Here is a 12,977-nt window from a genome sequence, read left to right as displayed (position 1 = left end):
GAGTCCTCATTCCCAGGCTTGTCAAAGTGTTCTTTGTTCATTTTGTCTTTAGACTGCGGTACAGCACGCAGGATCTTAGTTCCCCAACCAGGGATTGAACCCATGCCCCCTGCATGGGGCGCATGGAGTCTCAGCCGCTGGATCGCCAGCCGATTTCATCAGGGGAAATGGCCTATACTTTGCTGAAATTACTGCGTAAGACAGCAGCTTTTCTGTCCCTGGAGGTCAGCATCTCTGCCTTCTCTCAGCATCACCCCACTTGGAACTGTCCCCCTCATCATCCCTTCTTTGTTCTTCTTGCTCTAAGAATAACTTTGACGACCTTTTCATCTTCCTCAGGGTTTCTGGCAAGCCACAGCACTTCCCGACAGTGTTTTTCAGGCATGGTGTCATTTCCCAGGCCCCGTCTGTGTATTTCATTCATCTGTATTTTGTCCATCTTCTCGTATCAGGCAGCTCGGGCTGGCAGGCTGATCTCTACTACAGCGTCCCTCTTCTCATCTTCATCTTTATTGTTATTCATATGACCATCATATGATTATTCATGACTGTATAATCAGGATGGCTTTTTAAAGAAGCTCCCTACTTGCTATTAGCTGACAGAAGGAAAGGTTCTCCATTAAAGGGTGGCTCCTTTCTGCTCCCTGAAAGGCAAAAGCTAATGAAATACTTTGACCAAAATGAAAACAGCAGAAAACTTCAGGAGCAGTTGAGCAGTTGTTTGGGTGGATGCTCTCAGAGGTCAGGAATAATTGATCTGAGGGCTGTAATTGAGCAAGTAAGGGAGAAAGCAGACTCGGCTTACACCCGGGCACGGATGTGATGTGAACGCCTGGCCTGCCAGGCGCCGAGTTCACAGGACTCTCGCTTCTCTGCCTGGTCCCTGGGAAGAGCTTCCTGATTGTCTCTGTGCGTCTAACCAGTGCAGGAATTATGCCCGCCCTTGTGTCTGTACAGCCGGTCACCAACACCTGTACCCTCACCTGATTCCAATGAGTGAAGTGCCTTGTTTTCCATACAACTTGGCCCCTAAGTCACATTAACCACCCCATCCAGTGCTTAGAGAAGAACCAGCACCAGTTCCAGGCTGGAGCAAAACCCATAGCACACATCTACAAACAGATACCCTCCTGGGGGGCGTTTCAAGAGAGATTGCCCCAGCTCACCAACCGTGCGGCCCAACCAACCTTCAGACACTCCAGTTCAGCTCACCTGCGCCGTCCACACAGTGCTGCTCAGAGCCTGGGAAAAGAAGCCCCAGGTTCCAGTTTTCCCCCGGGCCCTCTAGCCCAGTCCACAACCACCAGTCGACATGCCGCCTTCCTGGGAAATGGGAGTTGGGGATGAGCTGACAACCTTTGAGGTCACCCAGCTCCCTGTCCTCTGACTCTGTCTGCCTTTCGGATCCCCACGGTGGCTTTCCAAGCAGGAAGAGAACATGCCACGTATTTCAATCCCTTAGACAGTGGCAGGGCTTCTAAGGAAGCCCAGTGTGTCCTACCTGGCAGGTCCAAGTTCATCCTGTGCCCGCCACAGGTCCTGGCAGGAAGCAGGTGCTTGGCACGTGTGTGTTCGATGTGTTTCTACCTCGTTCAGGGGGTCCCCTCCCACGAAGCCTCCCTCGCCTGCTGCTTTCTCCCCCCAGCCTGTGTCTGGGTGACTTGCTGGCTGATCCCTGGGTCAGCTTCCAGGTGTTCATGTTGCTCCCGCCGCTGTTGTGTTGACTCAGACAGCTTCCCTCCTGACACCTGGAGAAACCCTGGCTCGGATCGCCCGTGGGCTCTGCCTTTACCGAGAGCTGACTATGCAGGTTTGGCCCGGAAGTCGGGAAGATGGTGTTTGTGTTGTCAGCGGGGTGCTCGGTCACTCGAACCCAGCAAAGTTCCAGGGACTTGCCTGGTGGTCCAGTGGCTAAGACTCCACACCCCCCAAGGGGCCCGGGTTCAACCCCTGGTCAGGGAACTAGATCACACAGGCCACAACTGAGATGGATATAACCAAATAAATATTAAGAAAAAAAAAAAAAGGCCCGAGTGTCCCCAGGTGTGAGGCATGTATGTCTGGATCCATCACTCAGTCTGTCTCTGAGAATAGCCCTCCTCCCCAGTTCTCTGGGCTCCTTTGGGAGAGACCCCCTCGCAATGAGGTGGCCACTACATGTACAGTTATATGGTTAGGGGTGAGGGGACTAAGGTTTACAATTCCTATCCCAAGCATTTCTAGTTAGCTCCCCAGCCCTCCACACCACCCTCGGTGAGGGGCGAGGATCCCAGAATGCAAAGCTGTTTTCCCTTGTCTGCCCATTCTTCCTTCACTGCACCAGCATCTCCTTGGGGGCCACTAGGGCCCAAGCGGTGCCCAAGAGGTGCCAGGTCCCTGCCTGAGTGCAACTGGCAGTCAGCCACAACACAGGGCTAGAGAAGAGTGCTGGGGCAAAGGGGAAAGGCACGCGACCCCCTGGGCTCCCAGAAGAGACAGCTCTGGGCAGCCCCTTGAGCCCCTGCTCACTAGCGAAAGCGCAGGGGTGGCCGTGGGGCGGGGTGCTGCAGGGGAGAGGTTGGAGTGACCGGATCTTGGGAGGAGAGTGGTGCTGGCAGGAGGTAAGTGGGGGCCGGGGCAGGGAGGCAGGGCCTGGTAGATGTGCTGAGGAGTTTGGACTTGATCCCAAGGTCAACATGAGCCCTGGAGCAGGGATTCAAATCCATGACCAAGAAAATACATGAAAAGACTGGACTACTGGGACCTCCCTGGTGGCCAAGTGGTTAAGACTCCAAGCTTCCAATGCAGGGGGCACAGGTTCAATCCCTGGTTGGGGAACTGCAATGCCATGCGGTGTGGCCAAAAAATTAAAAGGATATAATTACTAAACTAGGAGATGCAAATTAAGATCACAATGAGAAACCACCACACACCCACTAGACTGGAAAAATTTGTTACTGTGTCACAGCAAGAGTTACTGATAATGCAGAGCAACAGGGACTCTGCTGGGAGTGTCGACTGATATAAATCACTGTGAAAACAATTTGGCTGTGTCAGCTAAAACTAAGGCGTTCAGTACCCTGTGAAACATGGAAACATGACTGGAATATCCACAGCAGCACTGTGGTAGGATATTACACAACTGGAAAAAGGGATAAACTGGTTATTCAAGTCAATGTGAATGAATTTCACCATGCTGAGCAAAAAAAAAAGCCACAGACTACATATGATAACCCTTTATTTACATTCAAACACATCCATCATTTAAGGACACACATACATATATGGTAAAAGAGAACACTTCAGCACGATTGGTGGGGAATTCCCTGGTGGTTCAGTGGTTAGGACTCAGCCAAGGGCGCAGGTTCAATCCCTGGTCAGGGAACTAAGATCCCACAAGCGGCGTGGCTCAGCCTAAATAAATAAATTTATTAATAAAAATAATTTTATTATAACATTAATTTATTGATAAGCTAATGGATTTGTTATGAAATTTATTTAATAATAAATTTGTCATTAACAAATTAACAATAAATGTTTTTATTAATAGTAAATGTATTTATTGACAATAAATAATTAAAGCTTCTTTTTTAAAAGACCATAAATTGATGATGTTGAATGACCTTCAGCAGGGTGGCCCTGCATGATTCTATTTCTTTGTTGAGAGTCTTCCCATCACTCTCCAGCTGGTGTATATACATGATAGCTCAGCACACTCAAAGGATTCACTGGGTCCAGAGCCGCCGCTGCTGCCGTTCCTCCCTATAAAAGGAAATATGCTCGGAGGCTTGTCCACCTTTCTGTTTAAAAGGGGGGGCGGGTTTAATAATGACTTCATTTATAGATTTTTTTTAAAAAGAGATGCAAAGAGATAGCGTTAATGACAGGAACACCTAGGCCTCTGAGAACAGGGGGGCAGGTGCTAACCCGTGGCAGGGTGGTGGGCGCAGTGGTGACTGTGACTGCCTGGCCTCCCGCCCCTGTGAACAGCCCGGGGTTTCTAGAACAGGTCATTCTTTACCAGACCCTTCGTACACTTGTCAGGTTTAATTCCCTAGTTGTTTTATTTTGGATAATGAGACAATGCTGATTGAAATGTCGTGTTGGGTGGATTTACTTATCCAGTAGTTTTAAATGAAATGCCAAGTTGTTGAAAGGGCTTCGAATTTACAGGGCAGCATGCTGTTGGTGTGCTGCTCAGAACACTGCATTGGGAAACAGCTTAGAAATTAGAAGCTTCTGGGGCTTCCCTGGCGGTCCAGTGTTAGGATGCCTCGTTCCCACTGCAGGGGCCACGGTTCAATCCCTGGTGAGGGAAATAAGATCCTACATGCTATGTGGCTCGGCCAAAAAAAAAAGGAAAAAGAAAAGAATCTTATTATACATCCCTTTGAGGCTTTCCTGGTGGCCCAGATGGTAAGAATTCGTTTGCAATGCAGGAGACCTGGGTTCAATCCCTGAGTTGGGAAGATCCCGTGGAGAAGGGAATGGCTACCCACTCCAGTATTCTTGCCTGGAGAATTCCATGGACAGGGGAGCCTGGTAGGCTTCGGTCCATGGGGTTGCACAGAGTCGGACACAACTGAGCAACTAATGCACTTTCATATATCCATTAGCAACTTGAACTGCAGACTCAGCTTTATCTGTCACAACACATTCATTGGGACACGGCTGTTAATTACCACACTTACACACGCTTGTCTACCATAACTTCAGATAAAGTAGAGGGTGTTTGCAAAGTGTGGAAGTTTCCATTAGCTCATTCACTGCTTGATTCTGGGTAATAACACATATGTGCCACAGTTGATTTGTCCTTGAGTGAAAGAATTTAGCACCATATGAAGACAGATTGTTGCAGGGGGAGGCAGGCTTCCCAAGTGGTGCTAGTGGTAAAGATCCTGCCTGCCAGTGCAGGAAATGTAAGAGACTCAGGTTTGATCCCCGGGTCAGGAAGATCCCCTAGAGGAAGACATGGCAACCCACTCCAGTATTCTTGTCTGGAGAATCCCATGGACAGAGGAGCCTGGTGCACAGTTCATAGGGTCGAAAAGAGTTGGACAAGACTGAAGCGACTTAGCACACACGCACCCACGCAGGAAGACAGAAGGAACCTGTTCCGATTGTCCTGTCCCTGCCCCCGTTTTCCAGGTAAGGAAACTGAAGCTTCAAGAGACTTGGCCCCAAAGTCAGCAGAGGAGGCACACAAGAGGGACAAAGAAGCAGACAGCACCTCACTGGGCAGGGAAGGGGTTGATCTGGCTCTTGAAGGAGTGGGTGTTTTCCAGGCTGGACAGGAAGAGAAGGCAGGAGCAGAGGTGTGAACAGGCGGGAGGCCGGGGCAGGCAGGCAGAGGCCCTTATTGCAGGGTGTTGAGGTGGGGAGCAGGAGGAGAAGCCTCCTGGCCCTCCAGAGGGCCTTCCGGAGGGCCTGGTCGGGTCCCCTTTATGGGTAGTCAGTGCCCAAAATGATGACCCTATTCGTGGCAAGCTGGCCAGACCTAGGTGTCCTCCCCCTGGGCCACCTGGGCAGAGTCTTGACAGCCTGGTGACCCCTGGCTCAGTGCAGATGGAAAGGAACTGTCACCTCCCAGGCCCAGGAACATCACACCTGCTTGTCCCCCTCCCGTTTCAGCTTCTGACCCACCTCACCTCACCTTGGGGCATCCGAAGATCAGCAGCAGCTGGCCTATTCCTCCACTGGCTGAACACAAGGCTGCCCTTGGGGAAGTCTCAGCCTAAAGGCCCCTGCCCTCATGTTGGCCAAGACAAAGAAGCGAGCAGGAAGGGCAGAGCTGCCCCCAACCCACCTGCGACCCCCCAGCTTTAGGGCCATGACCCTGGGATGCCAGGGAGGCGGAGTGGCCTGGGGAGGGCTGGACTCACACCTGACTCCATCTTAAGACTCAGATGATTTGAGGTTGGCATCTTTTAACCCTCCAGTCTGTCTTTATGTATATGGGGTTTTAGTGGTGAAATACACACACACACACGTTGCTATTGTTCAGTCTCCAAGTCGTGTCCTACTCTTTGCGAACCCATGGACTGCAACACACCAGGCCTCCCTGTCCCTCATCATCTCCTGGAGTTTGCCCAAGTTCATGGCCATTGAATCAGTGATGCCATCCAACACACATATATACAAATTATATATAACTTAACACATGTACATATATATATTTTTAATTTTAAAAAGTTGCCTCCAGTTCTCTCAGTTTCATTCCAACTCAGTGACAGGCTGACAGCTTTGTCACGAACTCTCAAGCGTGAGACATTAATGATAGTGACCTAGGGAATTCTCTGGTGGTCCAGTGGTTAGGACTCAGCTTTCACTGCCTAGGGCCCAGGTTCAATCCCTAGTCCGGGAAGAATCTGCAATCCGAGTGGCACAGCCAAAAAAAAATGATGGTGATTTAGACTGCATCTCACATAATTCTCTCCTCTCTTTCCTAACTCTCCAGCTGATGAGAATAAAGAAAAATGAAATTCCTAAACTTCAATGCCACTTCCAGTTGGAGGCCCCAAACACAACCAATCACCTACCTGGCCCTTAGATGGCACCAAAGGTTAATCTGCCTTCGAAGGGGAGGAGTCCCACCTGGTCTCTTCCAACACCTTTGTGCGTGGAGATGGTAGACAGCCACCTGCCCAGGCCTGCTCTGAGCTGGGTTTGGGGGATCAAGAGACAAGACAAAACCTAGTTTCAGCTCCTCCCTGTGGATTAGAGTGTGGAGGAGGCACCCAGAGGAAACCGGGCAGGCGATCTCTGGGCTGAGCTGAGCTCCATGCAAGTGTCACCTGGAGGAGGAGAGGGTGTCTAGGGAGATCCCCTGCCCTGGAGTCCCTCCTACTGTGCCTTCCCCGGATCTCTGGGGGTGGCTCTGGGAGGGCTGGGCAATGGAGGTGGGAGGCTGGAACAACATCAGAGGCCACCACCACACTTTCAGTCTGTCCTTCCTCTCTTTGGACCTGTTTCTCTGCCATATTCTTCTTACTGGTCACCTGGGCAGGGTTGCTGATGGTGGCGCCCCAGCCTCGGACAATCAGTGGGGCTGGGGGCTGGGCCGGGGGTGGGGTGCAGGGGTCTGCAGCCAGCCTTCTGGGTCTGAGAGCACCTAGGTCAGGGGTGGGGACAGGGGAGTGGTCAGGCTGAGGTCAGAGCCAGTGGTCGGAGGAGTGAAGGGCCAGTGGCATGATCGGGGCCTGGGGTGTGAACACCCAGACAGGGCTGCTGGCTGGGGGTCCCGCGAGCCCCGGGCATTTCTGCAAAAGGAAGTAGGCAGGTGAAGACAGGAATGCAGAGTAGGTGAATCCAGGGAGAGCCAGGTGACCATGGCATAGAGTCTGGATCCAAGTGGGACCCTGAGCTTGGAGAAAGAGGACGTCTTAGATGCTCCCGCGGACTTGGCAGCTTCAGAACGTGGGGGCTGAAGGGTGAGTCAAAGATGACTCGGAAGGCCTGAAGGTGAGTTCAAGGGAAGATGGCAGAGCTTCCGAAAGTCGTCTGCGTTCCTGTCCAGGACCGCCGTTTCCTGTAGGAGCCAGGGATGGGCCTGAACTCTGTCCGTCCCTCCCCCACGAAAGTTCTGAAGGTTAGGTCTGGGAGTCTCCAGCTGAGCCTTGGCCCCGGGCACCGCGCACAGCTGCTTACCCATCCTCTGCCTGACTTGGGCGCAGCACAGAGACCAGGGAGGGCTGGGTGGGGGACGAGGAACCTTCCAGGAGGGTGTGCCCCCCGGCCACAGCCCACACCGGGCCCTGCCTCCCCCAGAAGGCGTCGCCCCAAGCCCAGGCCCTCTGCCTCCCGGCCCCAAGGCCGCAGCAAGGATGCGGTTCTCAGGAAGTCCTGCTTCTGCCCTCACTGTCCAGCTCCCTTCCTGCCTGGCCAGCCCTTCCCTGCCTTCTTGCCCACGTCTCAGCAGCCCCTCTACTGGACGCCTGTCCTCCTGAATGCCTCACAGACGTTTGTGCCCAACACGGGTCACACTGAACCGGTCACCTGCTGCCCCGGGGTGACCACAGCCCCCCCACACACACAGGACCCTTTGCGTCACCCAGGCTGTCCCTCATTCTCCAGGTCTTGCCCATGCCTGCCCTTTCTCCACCCACTGGCTCTGCAGGTGCAGCCCTCCATGGATCTCACTGGTCCCCACCTTGGCCAGAGTGGACATGGGCCCCCGGGATGGCCTCCGATACCTCCCATGGTCCTCGGGCCACATTTCGGGTCCCCTGGTGCAGCGCACTCACCCCCTGCCTCACACTGCTGTGTCCCCCAAACCCCATGACTCGGAAGGGCTCTTCCCGCCTCCACTTCCTTTGCCGCCTTGCCCTCTCCTCCTTCCCCACTGACTCCTTTTAGATTTTGCTTTCGCTAACTCTATTTCTTTGCCTCCTCCTGGGTGCCTCTCCTCTCAGCTCTCAGAGGAGGCTCTGGTGTGCCCACACCCTGCCATCTTATGAATCCATGGGTCAGCCTGGCGCTGGCTCCACACCTGCCCCCACCATGAGGGCAGCGACCCAATTTGCCGCCCAGTGCGTCCTAGGCCTGCACACCGGCTCAGTAAACAGGCATTAAATGTGCCCATTACACAAGACACCGTTTCCTCTAGCAGGAAAGGCCGGCCGCACTCAGCGCTCACAGCAGTAACACAGCAGGGGGAGAGGGTGCATCTCTGAGATGAACTGATGAGGAAGTGGCCAACCCCTCCCAGACCTCCAGGGATCTCCCAGAAGATTTGCCAGAAGAAGAACAAATTTGGCACCAAAGTATCCCCAGTCTTGCAGTCAAATGGAAAACTGGTTTGCTCTGTGGAAATGTACCATAGAGTGGACTCACACACACACATGGCCAGAAACAGAGGGCTGGCCCCCTTCCCGCTCGCAGCGTTCATCCCCACCTTTGGGGCTCTACTGCCAGCCCTCCCGCCCCTCTCGAGTTAGAGCTCAAACCGTGCAGGATAGATTCCTGGTGTTCCATGGCTGCCAGCGAGGTCACCCTATCTCCCTGCTCTCCATCACGGGAACAACAGGGTGCCCATCCATGGCACACCCACTGCACCCCAGGGGCCAAGGCTTCCGGGGATTAGCTCAGGGCATCCTTCTGTTTCCTTGTTGTAGAAGAGACAATAACGAAGCACAGAGAGGCTTTGTAGTCTGCTCAGAGTCACACAGCCAGCAGCTGACTGTGGCACAACAGACAACCTGCTCCACGTCAACTATACCCATTTCCAAAGCGGGCATTTTCCAACATAGTTATAACTTGATTGTGAACGTTTCTCCAAGGTCATCCGTACCCGTCAGTTTTTTAAAAACAGCTTTATGAGACATACCTGATATGGAATAAAATGAATGTGTAAAGTACAATTGATACCTTCTGACATCGGCATGCACCTGTGAAATCACTCTTACCACGGAGATGAGATAGTGAGCAGACTCATCACCTGAAGTTTCCTCCTTCCTACTCCTGTCAGCCCCACCCCCAGGCAACCACAGATCCTGAGGGGTTTCAGCTCGCACTTCCTAAAATGTTATATAAATGACTTGGCATAATTTCCCTTGACATAATTATTTTATATATAAAACATTTACCAAGATAGGCCACAACCTGGGCCATAAAACAACAAATCTGAAAAAGAATTCAAATCACGCCACATACTTCCTGTGACCATCATGGAATTAAATGTTAGAAATCAATAATAAATAACTGGAAAACCTCCAAGTACTTAGAAAGTAACACATTTATAAATTACCCATGGGTCAAAGAAGAAATCAAAAGGGGAATTAGAAAGCTACTGATTTACGGTAATAAACACGTGTACAGCAGTTACTGCCTGCCAGGTGCTGTCTTGGGCCAGTTCCCAAAACAGAATGAGCCCACATTAGGCCTTACAACAGCTCTGTGAGGAAGACACATACCCATTCTGCGGACACTGAACCCTGAGGCCCAGAGAGAGTAACGAGTTGCCCCAGTAAACAGAGAGGCAGTGGCAGAGCTGGGATTTGAATCCAGGACACCTGCCCCCAGGGTCCGGCCCTGGTGTCCGAGCTTACCAATGGAGGGACACGGAAAGGTTTCAAATGGAGAAAGATGGTCAGATTGCCCTGACAGCATCACTTTGGGATGAGTTCAACAAATACTCAGCAGCTAAGTCTGCAGGACTTGAAGATATATTTATTAGACATAGCACGGTGGAGGAAGCAGGAGAAGGCTGGGAGTTAAAGAAGTGAGTGGAGACCACAGGGGTAGGGCTCCGTGGGGCTCAGGCCAGGAGGGAAGGTGTCCACACGCTGAGAACCCATCTCTATCAGGGGACAGGCTGGGCCTGGCAGGAAAGCACAGGCAGGAAGGGGCGCCTAAGGAAATGCCTGTGCTGAAGCTCCCCTAGAACACTGATGAGCAAAGACACTAGTGTTTCAGGTCGAGGGGAGACCATGTCCCAGCCTGCGTGGGCAGGCCGCTGGCGGAGTTGAGGGTTAGAGAAGAGCGTGGCAGGGTGTGCAGTGGGAACGGAGGACCAGTGGGTCGGTGGGGGCGCCCTGCAGGCCTGGTCTGTCTCCCAGGAAGGATGGGGTGTCCCACAGGGTCTGGGGCGTGTGTGCGGGAGCGGGAGACACGGCCAGATCTGGTTCTCACAGCTCGCCCCAGCTACGGGGTGGGGGACACACGTGGACACGCCAGGGCAGAAAGACGCGCAAGGCGGCCACGCGGCTCTGGAGGTCTCGCAGGTGAACAGCGGCGTGAGGGGGTTGGGGCGGGCTGGGGACAGACTCCAGGTGCCCGGGGGGCGGGGGGGGGGTGATGCAGGCGGGGCCGTGAGCGCGGCACCCAGGCCTGGAGGCTGGAAGCGCCCTGGCGCCCAAGAGGGGACGGGGCGGGAGCGGCAGGGGAGAGGGGACCACGGCCGGCCCGGGCCATTGGTTTGGAGCCGGCGCCGGGAGGAACGGGGCCCGAACCGTCCTGTCCTCGGCGACCGCGGCCAGTAGGCGGGCGGGCGGCAGGAGTTTGGAAGAAGGGGGTTAAGGCTTGGGGCTTGCGGGGAACGCCGGGTCCACAAGCGGCCGCTGGAGGAGAGGAGACGAGGGCCCAGACACCGGGGATCTCATCGCCGGGGCTCTGAACGGCTCGTCTACGCCAACTCTTAAACTTCCCCGGTCACGGCAGCGGGGCGGAAAGAAGGAAGCGGGCTGGGCCGCCGGAGGGGTGCCCGCCGACGGTGGCGACCGAGAAAGTTCGGCGCCATCGCCCCGGCCGCTCCCCTTGTCCTCCCCGCCCCGCCCCCCCCCCAGCCCAGGCCGCAGGGAAAACCCGGGCCGCCTGCCGGGAGCTGCCACCCCATCTGAGGTCAGAAACACGTTTTACTGCTTCCCTCGGACGCTAACCACCCCCACCCACCCTCACCACGTGGTTGCTGGTTTCCAGTCTGTTCACCCCGTTTTAACGGGACTCTGGACGCCCCGCGCTGATGTCACAGCCTCCCAAAGGGGGCTCGAGCCCCAGTGTGAGAACCCTGTTCCTGGAAAAGCTGGGTTTCTCTGGAGACTAGGAAGTGGAGGGAGTCGTCAGTCAAGTTTGTTTACATCCTAAGGAGCTTCCAGATTGTTCCCAAGAGCGGGGGTGGGGGTGGGGTGGGGGTGGCAGTGGTAGAAGGCACTGGAGACAAAGGCGACCAGAGGAAGGGGATAGCGAGGCGGGAGAGGCCTGGGCAGGGCAGGGGTGCGCTGCTCGGAAGCCTCGCCTTCCTGGATCGCCAACGCCCACCGCCCCCACCCCCGTTATTGACCGGGCTGAAGACCCAAGATCCTGCCCCACTCGCCGCAACCATCTGACACTATTCTAAACACTTTTAGGATTCCCATTTAGAAATTATCCTTTAAAGTAAGTTAATTACCCATACCGTGAATTATATACTTCATGTGCGCCGGGTATGTACTCAGTCGTGTTGGACTCTGCAACCCCTTGGGCTATGTAGCCCGCCAGGCTCCTCTGTCCATGGGATTCTGCAAGCAAGAACACTGGAGTGGGTTGCCATGCCCTCCTCCAGGGGATCTTCCCAACCCAGGGATGGAACCCAGGTCTCCTGCATTGCAGGCAGATTCTTTACCGCAGAGCCGTCCACCATACGATATCTCAAATTACACAGAATAAGTAAAAGAGATGGGCCTTACAAAATTATGATGTGTGCGTGGGTTGGGTGAGCATGAATGATCACCAAGTCCCAGAATTCCAGACTAGGGCCTGCAGTGCGTTGAAAGATGCGGTTTTAAAACAAACCCAAAGTAGGTAACAGGGAAGCCACCGGCTCATTGCAATGCAGGAAGCCTGGGTTCGATCCCTGGGGTCAGGAAGATCCCCTGGAGGAGGGCATGGCAACCTACTCCAGTATTCTTCCCTAGAGAATCCTCATGGACAGAGGAGCCTGGGGGCTACTGTCGCAAAGAGTCGGACATGACTGAGCGACTAAGCACAGCACAAAGGAGGAACAAATGCCCAAAGAACTAAGTAAAGGTGTAAGAATTCGGGACTGTGTCCCTTTCAACATTTACCCCCTGGGCGCAACGGGGCCTAAGGACAGGACATCCCCATACCGGCCTGCCTTGGGGCGGGGGAATGGCGGTTTGTTCCAGGGCTCACCTCTGGTTCAGAACCAGCCGAACGGACCCACGAGGCTCTGGAGCTCCCCTCTGCTCCCCCTGCACACACGCTGGTCACCCCTCGCTCACAGACCGCTGCACCCCACAACCAGGTTCTGGCTCTGAGCCTCCGCGTTAACGAGGCTCTGGCAGGCACTTGTTGCCTGAATTCCTAGGGCCCTGAACCTATAACCGCTGTCCCTGGCAAAGAGATGCGCCCTAGACCCCCTAATCGCTGCCCGGACCCCCCAAACCCCTAACCATGGACCTAAGCCTGCGATCAAGGGCCCGAGCATATACATGTGACACGGGACTGGACCCCTCACCCCGGCTTTGATCCCCTAAACGCGGCCTCAAGGCTCAAAACCTAGC

This window comes from Bos mutus, chromosome 21 (genome assembly GCF_027580195.1).
Source record: "Bos mutus isolate GX-2022 chromosome 21, NWIPB_WYAK_1.1, whole genome shotgun sequence".
NCBI classification, from domain to species: domain Eukaryota; kingdom Metazoa; phylum Chordata; class Mammalia; order Artiodactyla; family Bovidae; genus Bos; species Bos mutus.
This window is presented reverse-complemented; position numbering follows the sequence as displayed.